Here is a 10,482-nt window from a genome sequence, read left to right on the forward strand (position 1 = left end):
AACGCTGCTTTTCTGGAAGCATGCTGTTCTGAATCTTGCTTTTCCTCTGATTGGCTTAAGCATTTCTGCAGGAATAACCACCAAAGCTTTTTCTTAGATAAACTACTACCTGTGAGGGGGAAATTCCTCCACAGAAACATGGACCATTAATTAGTGATGTGGCCTCCGCTCAGCATTGTGAGCCGCCCTGTCTCCACAACCACGTCAAAGTAGGTCACGTACAAGCCGGGTCCTGTTCTCACCAAGATCCTCACCAGCACGCAAGGAAGGAGTCAGGCACAAGCCCCTTGGCTGCTCTATGTTTTGGCCATGGTCTGACTGCTCTTTTGACTTCAGGAACCTGGTTTTATTGTCCTCACTATGAGCTCAATTGTGAGCAAGTAGCTTTCCTGTGCTGTAGGCACTACCCAGGGCAGTTGGCTCAGGGTCAAAAATGAGGTTCTCTGGGCAGGAGACAGGTTATCTGTTTGCATAAATGTGTGAGCTGTGGCATTAGGACACTCGCTTATCCTTGGATTTGGTTTGGCGGAACTTTGGGGTACTTTCCCCTAAGGCTAAATAAGCTTTTTTCTTTAATTTTTTAAAAAATTATGTATTTGTTACAGGGTCTCACTATGCAGCTTGGACTCATAGTGATCCTCTTGTTTTCAGCCTCCCCAGTGCTGGGATTACAGACATGGGCCACACTGTCTGGACTCAGTGGCTGGGATCAAACCCTGGTCCCTGCACTTGCCTAAGCAGGTGCTTAGTCTGCTGAGCTATCTTGCGGGCCCTTGAATAAACTTTTTATATTGAAGTGGGTCAGCTTTTATTTCTTACCACATACATTATATCTGTATATCTCTATCTCTGCCTCTGCCTCTGTCTCTGTCTCTGTATTTGTGCCTATCTATATATCACCAGAGACTACTCAAGACTTACAAGTTAGAGCAACAAAAAGGAGGGTTGGCAAGAGGCTGGGCATTCAGTGTAGATGTCATTTCACAAATCCATGTGGTTTGTACATTTTTTTCTTTAATCTTGGGCATCTTGTTTCTCTTTCTGAGAGTGTAACTTGAAACGCTACAGAGTCGATAATCCTATATAAAGTGTATCTGGGATGCTGTACCGCTTTATATACCTTGACAATGCACTTCGCTGCCTCCTAGATAATTTATTGTGCAACACATTACTGTACAGTTGTAAAATACTTATGCACTGCAACATCTCTTTCAGTTATGTATTAATAAATAAATAACTAAGCTATCATTTGGCTTTCTTCCCCAGCTACATACAGTCTCCAGGTACACGCAGACTCTGATCTTGCTGTGCTTTGATGAGGACAGGCAATTTATAACCATCAAATGAGCCTCTTCAACCTTATCGGATGAAATGTAAAACCAGAATGTTGGAAAGGAGCCGACGTTATGGAGGCTTTCCAGTTTCTCATCTGTTTCCCAGCTTCTTACCGCTAGGGAACAATCCGAGCAGATTTGGGAAGCTTTGGAAGCTTTGGGGCTTTCCGTTCAGAAAGGTAAGAATTTCACTTCTCTTTCCTCTCCTGTGAATATTCTGATCGGTACAGGTTGTTTTCTACTAAGTCCATTCTGGAATTGACAACAGACATATTTTCAAACAGTGGGTGGTTTTGGTTTGGGATTTAATTTATTTTGGCATGGCCATGTCACCGAGACTGCTGTGAACTGGAAGCAGCACAAAGTCACGAATGAGGAACAGGACATGTTAGTTTCGCCTACAAATGTGTACTTTCCGAGGCAGAATTACTCCTATTGGAAGTCTACCCCTTGGAGGTCTGAGCCTCCCCAGAGTCAATGGCTTTGGTGTGTCACTTCCATGTGGAGTGGGAGTTTCCGGTGAGTGACAGGCTCTAAGCAGAAATGGCCAGATGTGGCTAAAATTATTAAGGAAATGAAAACGACTTCACCAAGAAGAAAAAATGCTCTTCTTCCAGGGTTTCAGAAAATACAGGCCAAATACAGCGCAGAGAAAGTGTCCTCATTTTTGCTCACCTACACTCTCAAATGCACCGAAAGTGAGGCGGTATGAACATGCAGAGGAGCTGTGCCAGTCCTCTGTGATAAAGAGCCTGAAACCTGAGCTAGGTTTCTCTTGGGCCTAGTCTCACTCTTGAGACGCTCAGAATGAAAATTGGATGCTTCTCATATGAGATAGAAAATACTTTCTTTGAACCAGTAAGGGCTAATTGCTCTCCTTTCTTTGCTATAATCACGCAACTTAGTTTACTCCTTCTACACCTATTACTGCGTGAACAACCTAAAGCCTACCTGCGCTTGCAGACATCAATTCTGTCCCCACACCCTCCATATTTATCTCTGGCTCAGGTCAGAGCTCTTGTCTAAGTTCCAACTGTGTTCCTAGTGTCTCACAACCACCTGGAACTTGACACACCCAAAGTCAACTCTCCATCTTTTCTTCCTGCCTACTTCCACTACTGCAGTGTCTGAACCTCCATTCCTTCTAACCTGAATTTCTGTAGTCACTTCTTGATGGTTTGTTTCCCTCTTCCCTTCCTGTCCCTAGTCCCTACACTAAATCCATGCACCACCTTCCAACTGACCTAGGCACTCATCCAGAGCCTGCTGGGAGCCTCACAGCCTGCAGCTTTCCACTGCACTCAGGATAAATTATAAGGTCCCTCCCTTGGCCCACAAGGCTTGGCATACTGCGGTCCTGCTCACTTCTCCAGCATTACCTCAGCTCCCTCCTCCTCGGTGCACTCTGCCACGACAGCTTGGATTCTTTCTGCTTTCCCCCCTCATAGGTCTTCCTGGTTCTGGCCTCCACCTCACTCATGTACCAACTCTCTCTTCCTGCTTTAACTCTTCCTCATCTTTTGTGTCTCTAGAGACACACTGCCTCCTCCTCCCACCCTTATTTTCCTGTGTAGTATTTACTGTGATTTGTATGCATATTATTTATTTGCCTCTTTGCTTAATGTTTAACTTATACTTTACCAACCCATACCCACTCCTCAATCCACAGCTAAGTTTTTTCCACAAAGGCAGGAAGAGGGCTTGTTTTGTTCACAACTATCTGCCCAGTACCTGGTATATAACAGGTCCTAATTTTTAATGTAGGAATAAGAAAACATATTTTTTCCTTTTAATTTGGGTCACATAAGGAACTTGAGTTCCTTAAATATTTGTTAAGAGACTTTCATATTCTTATTCAGATGTAGATGCAGATTCTCTTGTACAAATGAGGGAATTAGCCTTGACTGTGGTCTTAGACGACCTCCCATCTGAGGTCCCATCTTGCATTGTTTTCTGGAGAGCTGTTCCAGAGCTCAGGGAAGGGAGAGGGGAAGCTGTAGGGATGAGATGCTGTTCTAATTCATTTCTGGCTTTTCCTTGTAGCCTTTTGTTGTAATTAATTCTTTATGAACACAATAGGGCAGACTGAAAATTATACTGGCAAAAAGACTTGACGGCCAGCTTTGGGAAACCAAATGCCACTTAGCTTTCGAACATCATTTTATGGGAAAAATGTGTTTGAGATTCAAACAACCTACATGGCCTCCCCCATCACTAAGAGAAAAAAAAATCTAAAAATCCCTCAGTGCAGAATTTTCCTGTTTTATGCTCTACAGGAATCTATAAAAGCATGGTGACTCATCAGTAGCCACACCCTCCCCAGATGCCATGTTAATTTTGGGTACTGGTTAGCATGTGTTGGACAACATGGGAAACCCTTGCAAGACCAATTAATTCACACAAGGGTTGTATTTACTTGCATTGAGGCAGAGCCAGGAAACCCTTGTTTTCCTGTCCATGTTAGGAAGGAACTTCCTGTCCATGAAAGTACAATGTGGAACCACTCTTCTGCCTTTCTGCAGACTCCTAGCAGGAGTAAGAGACCAAGCCAATGGATGAGGGCAGGGGTTTTGGACCAACATGATTGTGACATTAGGAGTCACTGACCAACCTGATGAGGGAGGCAGAGGAGCATGTCCTTCTCAGTGTCCCCTTGCTTGGGGACTTGGTGCCTCACTGAAAAAGCTCAGGCTTCCTTCCCTCTTCCTCTCAAATCTGGTATCTTAGGATGGTGGCATGAAAGGGGTGGCTATTCAGCCTCTAATCTTCTTTTAAGCAGGCCATGCACTCACAGGGTTGCCAGCCAAGCACAGACAGGCTTCTTCACTCTTGCTTCAATTTTCTTTATTGTTATAAGTTGGTTGGTGAATTAGTCAAACTTTCATGGGCCCCATACGTCAGGGAGGAGACAATAAAATTCTGAGTCACTTTCAATCTAGTTCCTCAGGAAGCTAACTTAATATTTAAGATTCTTGAATTTATTTTCTTTTTTTGGAGTTCTGGGGATTGAACCTAGGCCCATCCAATTGAGCTGTATTTCCAGCCCTTTTAAATTTTGCTTTTGAGACAGGGTCTTGCTAACTCTCCAAATTGCCCAGGCCTAGACTCAATCTTGTAATCCTCCTGCTTCAGCCTCCCAGAGTGCTGGATTACAGAGTGTGCTACCGTGCCAGACTTGATTGGCTCTTTGTTTCTGTCCTCTACCAGAGCATACCCCCCTCCCCTCTTTCAACTTTCAGTCATTTGGGCTATACTTTATATTGTGCTGTTTTCATGAATAGCTTCTCTATACACATGTAAAACATGTTTGTGAAAATCTCACACTGGAATTAGAAAGTTTATAAGACAAATGTTTGTCTTGTCTGCAAAACCAATATTAAAACAAAGCCCTCCTGCAATCTAAATTTTTCAAGGAAATTTAGGCAAACCTGGTCAGAAATTTTACATTGAACAGTTTTACCACTAATTTGGGCCACTCAAATGCATACCAGTGTATCTTATCTCTGTAGCTAGGATTTCTGGTTTGTATTACTGTTGTCTTTCTAAACAGTTTTTCCCATCCTATCATGGAAGACAACCAGGCCTTAGAAGGAGGGAAGCAGCAGCTCAAAATCACAGTGAGTCTTGGAGGCGGACCTACGAAGCAGACACCCAACTTTCAGACCTTCACTCTTTTAGTCCCAAACAACTGGGGAGTGTGATATTCTTTCTGAACAATTTTCAGCAAACTTGGGCCCGTGGCTTCTGGCAGGATGGCCATTTTCATATTTCTATGCCTAAGATGCCCCACCTGATGCTCAGTTGGGAGTTTTGGCCAGAGATTGGACAAAAAGCAGTGCAAGGGCCTGAGTTCAATCCCCGGTTCTGAAAAAAAAAAAGCAGTGAGGATAAATGAAGTTGTTGCATTGAGAAATCCCAATTTTATTTGCAAATAGAATAGAAGAACAGTTAGATTTAAGCTTTCCTATTAAATTACAAATTCAAAAATTTAAGCAATCTATGCAGGATCTATAGGGGTAAAAAGTGTCACCTATATATCACATTTTTGTATATTATGTCTTTTAAAAAGTTAAAGATATTCACTTTTGAGGTGAAACTACCTCTTCCAGGGCTCTGTGCAATACCACGAGGCTAAATATTATGCCTCCTGGGTAGTCGCAGAGGAGAGAACCAAGCTGTTGTCCATTAGACCAAGGCTACAGCGTCCTGGAGGACCCATTTCCAGCCCTGAGGCCACTGTCAACACTTAGTAAATCAATAAAAATAGGAATAATAAACATCTCAGATGAAAAGAACAATGTCAAAAACACTGCAAACTTCTTACACTTCAGGAGAAAGTTTGTGGAGTTATCTCAGACTCTGAAAAAAACAAAAAACAAAAAACAACCCAGGATGCCATAATGGCAATCATCGCTATTTTCAGGGAATGAAAACTTTTAAACTCTTGATTTTTAAAAGGCCTGGCCAATTCCACTGATTAATTGATTGGGTCATGTTGATTTTCAAAACCACATTGCAATGAAATGGTGATCAGAAAACATATAGGAACATTTTGTTTTAAATGCGGAGTCCTCTAAACTGGTTCAGACAGCTGGGCCCCATTTTGTGTTTGTTTTTTCAAACAGATTCTTCGTGCACTAAACCAGATCCAGCTGTGAACTAATTGCATTTCAGAAACTAGGTGGGATGCTGTCTTGCTGGAAAGTCTTATTTGAAAGCAAAATGGATGCCCAGATTTCACTGTGGCTGCGTTATGGACTTGGCCTCAGGGTTCTGCTTCACCAAGAGGGTGTTCACCTTGGTAAACCACCTCGGCTGGGCTGCTGTCTGACTGCTGTCATGCAGTCACAGGCTGGACGGTGATGCCAGATGTCCTACAATAACTCTTAGATGGGTTGGAGCCCTCCCCACTGCCACTTGCTCATAGCCACTGTGCGTGCAAGTATTTTGAAATATCAAGATAATTTTTTGTTTAAAAATAACATTCTCAGTGAAAAATCTTAAATGAGTAATTTAAAAAAGGGCTCAAGAATACAGTATGTCTGCCTGCTCCTTAGTACCCAGTAAGCACGCACACTCACACACACACACTCTCTAGAACATGCCCACATTATATGCTTATTCCCTGTCTCTGAGGATTATCTGTATCTGTATCTATCATCTCTATTGTTCTACTTATCTATGTCACAATTATTATTATTATTATTATTATTATTTTATTTATTTTATTTTTTTGGCAGAACCGGGGATTGAACTCAGGCCCTTGCGCTTGCCAGGGAAGTGCTTATTCCACTGAGCCATCTCCCCCGCCCCCAACACAATTATTATTTTTATATTTTGATGGTACCAGGGATCGAACTTAGGACCTTGTACTTGCCAGGCAAGCACTTATTCTACTGAGCTATCTCCCAACCCCATATGTCACAATTATTTACAATTTTTATTCATTATCTAATGTTGCATGATCAATCACTAAAAATTAGTGGCTTAACAGGAATCTTTTTCTGTCTCACAATAGTCTTTGAATTAGGCATCGTAGCGTAAAAGGACATTGCCTACGGGACTCTCACAGGGCGTGGGAGGGGTTGGCTGATGCAGTTTCTTGAAGGTGGGACAGGAGCAGGACGTCCTGTGCCAGGTGACTCACTGCATGGCTGACACCTTGGTGCTGGCTGTTGGCAGAACCTCCCTTCCTCCTGAATGTCCTCCCAGGACAGGACCTGGCTTCCCTATAAGTGATATGAGAGTAAGGCGGGAGGTACAAAGCCAATACGATCGCAACTTGGAAATCCTAATCATCACCCCCACCACTTCCTACTGCCCAGTGGGCTGGCCCAGATTCAGCACAGGAGGAATGTGCACACAGGAACAAGAACGAGAACATGAATGGGGCTTGCAGGCCATGTTGAATGACAATAAGCACATAACTCTCAGCAAGCAGAGAAGTCCGTTTCTCCACTCCTTGAACCTGACCAAAGCTTATAACTTGTTCTGATGGGTAGAAATGGATTAAAAAGACATGGTGGGGACCTCACGCCAAGGCCTCAAGAGGAAGTGCCTCTTCTGCTCTCACCCATTAGACAGTACCCAGTGTATGAAAAAGTCTGGATTCACCTTCTGGAAGATGGGAGACCAGCTAGAGAGAGACTAGACAGGGAGGGCTGTCTCCTTGCCCCTTCCTAGTAGCTTAGGTAATTGTACTCAGCCAATACTGCAAAAAGCAGAGGGAGCTGTCCCAGCTGGGCCCAACTCAAATGTCACAAAGAGTCATGAACAGATAAATGAAGGTTGCTATAAGGTGCAAAAGGTTTCTTGGGGGATTGTTACTCAGCAGTTGAGAACTAAGGTAGTGTGATAGTCAGTGGCTATTTTGTATTTTTAAACTCACCTATATTCTATGGGTACCCCTTCATGTTCTGTGCATAGATCTCCCTCATCTAAAAAAAGTTCGTGTGAAAAAATTTATAGTATAAAGAATATTTATAGTCTAAAATGTCATAATTATTTATTATATTTGCTATTAATGGACATTTGAATTGCCTCCAATAGATTGCTAATGCAAGTAAAGGTTTATGAACTTTGCCTATTTTTTGTATTAGTAAAAGCGAAATTTCTGAGTGAAGGAGCTTAGATATGCCTTTAAATACTTTACATTACTATCAAATTTACTTCCAAATGGTTATTACAACTTCCATCCCACTTGAAATACATCTGCTATTATTTATCTATTTATTTATTTTTTGACAACTCATACAGAATTTTACTTAACAAAGTAATATGAATTTCACAGTATTTGTTGTAATACATGGTATAGTCTTACAACCAGCTATTCATATTACCAGATATGGGAAGAAGAAAAAACTGGAGCAATGTATAAGAAATTAAGAAGAGAAAAAGTGCAAACAATTGAAAAAAATGAGACAAAACTAACTAGAGCATTGACTGCTTCTTTCTATTTCCATTTTTTTTTCTTTTAAAAAAATTTTTATTTACTTATTTATTTTTTTGTCCTGTCAGAGGTGTATATTCTATTGGCATCTAAATACTATATAAGTGTTTGAATTCAACTAAACATCTAATACTGTCTAGCAGTCTATAATATTAGTGGGTCATCCTCAGAAGTTATTGACTTGAGCCTTTTACAGCTCATCGCATTAATATGGATTTACTTTATATACCTTATTTTTATACTTTTCTACTGGAATACATCTGCTTTTAAAGAAAAATCCTAATAATTTATTTTTGCCTTATTCCAGAATTTGCCTTTGTTTCAAGTCAGGGAATTAAGAGACAACTGAGAAATCGTAAAGGACGATGTGAGACTAGTATTTGTTTATTTAAAACAACAACAAAATTTTGGTAGTGGGACTCCAACTCAAGACCTCAGGCTTGCCAGGTAGGCACTGTGCCCCTGAGCTATATCCCACGCTCCAAGTGATGTTTTATAAACTGTAATGAACCAGACCAGGGAACTCAGTGAAAAGCAGGTGAGTGTATGGACGGGAGATGAAAGCGAGTAGGAGGTTGTCTCCTCTCACAGAATCCAAAGATATGTTTTGTATCTGAAAGCTTTTGTGGAAATAAATTTAATAGTCAAAGTGGCCAAGTAAAAGCTTTTGTTAAACAAACAAACAAATGAACAATAGTATGACAATAACCAACATTAAGTCTGAAGTATTAGGGACAACAATGGTGGTTAGGATCTTACAAAAATTTAACAAGGCCTTCAATCTAACTTGTCAATTACTTTAGCCAGAGCATTTGGATGGTCCCCAGGCTCATGAAGGCCCCCATGCCTTTAGATGTGCAAATAATAATGATGCCTAACACTTGCTGAGTGACAGACACCACTAAAAGGGTTTGGTATATGTTATTGCATTAAATTCACACAACATGTGAAGACACCAAGGCACTGCATAGACTAAGTTACTTGGTCAAGGGATAACTAGTGTTAATAACCTGAAAAGTCTGCTGTCTAAATATACTACTTGTTCCCCAGTTTAGAAAATGTCAATCTATACTTGACCATAGTTATAAACAGCAAACGCTCAGAAAACTTTGTCTAAATAGGATCACACATCAGTACTTGAAAGCAATGCGTGTTACCAGGCAGACCAGAAAACTCAGATCACTGGCCCTGCAGCATGAGAGTTGAGGGGAAAGTTCATGCTTAGCCTTGTGCTAATTTTGGAATCATAGAGTGGGACACAAGCCAAGCAAAGACATGCAAACACTATGGGTAAACAGTGCCACACCAGCTGCTTTGGACAGGGCCAAACATATGGCAGGTGACAGCAGACATGATTTCTTCCCAAACATTTGTTGTGCTTCACAATCTTTGTTCTTACAGAAAAAAATAAGATTGGCCAGACTTTTGGAACAGTATGTTTATTTGCTTGTTCATTTATTTCGAAGTCTCTTTATAGTAGTTTTCTCACATTAAAACTTAAAGCATCCTCATTAAAGACTGCTTCTAGCTATTCAGAAGTGCATCTAGGAAAAGTGAAAGTCTCAGGCTGGAGAGATAGCTTGGTGGTCTAAGCACCTGCCTGGCAAGCACAAGGACCTGAATTCAGTCCCCAGTACTACGTGCCTCACCAGCCCTGGAACTCCCGGTACACAGTGCCAGCACTGAAGCCAGGTGTGGTGGCACACGCCTGTAATCCTAATACTGGGGAGGCTGAGACAGGCGGATCATTCCAAGTTTCAGCTGCATAGCAAGACTCTATCAAATAAATATGATTTAAAAAAAAGGAAAGTCTGTTGGTCCAGGTCCCCTTCCCTTCACCCATCCCATCCCATGTCCCAAAGTAACCGCTGTGGTTCACTTAGTGTTTATCCTTCCAAACATTTTTTTCTAGTCACACAATAAAAGAACAGACTATTCTGAAAGAATCTATCGCCATGTTGCAGAGGTGATCAATTTTTTTTTTTAGAGTCTTTTTTTTTTATTTTTTTCTATTTTTAGAAAAAAACTATATTTTCTAGTTTTATTGATAAACATATAGCAATGAGACAGTTTCAAATCAAATCGGAAGTACAGTTTCAACAAATAATACACTGCATATATTCTTCTTAGTGGTTAATTGCTGTACAAGATGCGGACTTGTGATCCTATTTACAAACACCATTAGAACAAATCATTCCA

General features: G+C 41.2%; 1 long non-coding RNA gene across 1 annotated transcript in view; it reads left to right on the forward strand.

The window, feature by feature from the left end:
• The first annotated feature begins 1,372 nt into the window (after positions 1-1,372).
• The window catches only part of LOC111815642, a 64,665-nt gene continuing 55,555 nt past the window's right edge, over positions 1,373-10,482 (forward strand). Inside the window, exon 1 of the long non-coding RNA XR_002820312.1 lies at positions 1,373-1,513. This is a non-coding gene — a long non-coding RNA (uncharacterized LOC111815642). The remainder of the gene's footprint in view (positions 1,514-10,482) is intronic.

This window comes from Octodon degus, unplaced genomic scaffold, assembly GCF_000260255.1.
Source record: "Octodon degus isolate 3935 unplaced genomic scaffold, OctDeg1.0 scaffold00019, whole genome shotgun sequence".
Classification (NCBI taxonomy): Eukaryota; Metazoa; Chordata; class Mammalia; order Rodentia; family Octodontidae; genus Octodon; species Octodon degus.